Source organism: Aplysia californica, unplaced genomic scaffold (genome assembly GCF_000002075.1).
Source record: "Aplysia californica isolate F4 #8 unplaced genomic scaffold, AplCal3.0 scaffold00175, whole genome shotgun sequence".
In the NCBI taxonomy this organism is placed as follows: Eukaryota; Metazoa; Mollusca; class Gastropoda; order Aplysiida; family Aplysiidae; genus Aplysia; species Aplysia californica.
In genome coordinates, this window is record NW_004797445.1 from 186,174 (window position 1) to 187,190 (window position 1,017).

Genomic DNA, 1,017 nt, shown 5'->3' on the forward strand with positions numbered 1-1,017 from the left:
ATTATTATTATGCGTAGGATTCTCTTCGTGAGTGAGATGTTTGTAAAAGTGTCGCTCAGAGAAAAACTATTTTCCGTTTTATGATTGTGATGATGTCTTCGGGGATTTCAAGTCCTTTAACTATTATTCTCCTCGAGAAAGACATGTTTTGATAAATATTTTGTGCCCCTGTTAAATTTGATACGTTAGGCAATAGTAGTCCCTTATCGTTATGATGATGGAGAAAAGGATGGACGATAACAACAGTGCTATCAAACTGAAACTTGCATTTTCCTGCACAAGAGCTAAAGTAGTCTATGCTATCAAATTCCGTTTGATGTAATGTGTGGGATTTCTTGTCAGCGTTTCTGGCCTGACTCAACCCGATCATACAGATCCGACTGGTCGGTCAAGTGCCCAGCCCACTTAAGCCCAGGCCCATTGATCTTGGAAACAAAAGACGTGAGTGTGGGCAGCCCAGAAACAAACACCGGCCGTTGTGCGTATCAATTCAACGAAGCTGGCCGTTGCTGTTGATACCACCTGACGTGCTTTTGTTCATGTACAGGGAAATAGTTCGCTGTTCATATCCTGGTGACTTATTTTCTTTTTTCAAGTTCTTTTTTTACGTTTAGCTGCGCGCACCGTTTAAAGCAGAAATCAGTAAGATCGTACACGTGTGGGATTTAAATGGGGAAGCTTTATTCCACGTTAACAAAGACGGCGGAAGGAGTAATTTCAAGAGCTGATAGATCCGTGGATGTGAGACTGTGGAGCGCTTTATTCAGCCAAGATGTAGGTAGGTAGATAGCAGGTAGGTAGGTAGGTAGGTAGGTAGGTAGGTAGGTAGGTAGGTAGCGACGATCATGTGAAAGATCATATCTAGAATCTAGGTATCTGAATAAAACTTCTTTTTTTTTTGTTAATGGCAAATTACCCTCAGTATTAGTAACAAGACCGCTTATTCCATACCACCCGTTTATTAGTTTCCAGCTTGCTACGACCGACGATCATGTGAAAGATCATATCTAGAATCTA

At 41.3% G+C, this 1,017-nt stretch overlaps 1 protein-coding gene across 2 annotated transcripts in view; it reads left to right on the forward strand.

Moving 5' to 3' along the window:
* Positions 1-467: 467 nt before the first annotated feature.
* Positions 468-1,017, forward strand: part of LOC101863343 — a 27,342-nt gene continuing 26,792 nt past the window's right edge. The window contains exon 1 of one of the 2 annotated variants that reach the window (XM_005098202.3): positions 468-778. The gene's annotated coding sequence lies outside the window, so the exon portion shown is untranslated. The remainder of the gene's footprint in view (positions 779-1,017) is intronic. The other variant, XM_005098205.3, reaches the window with a different exon arrangement.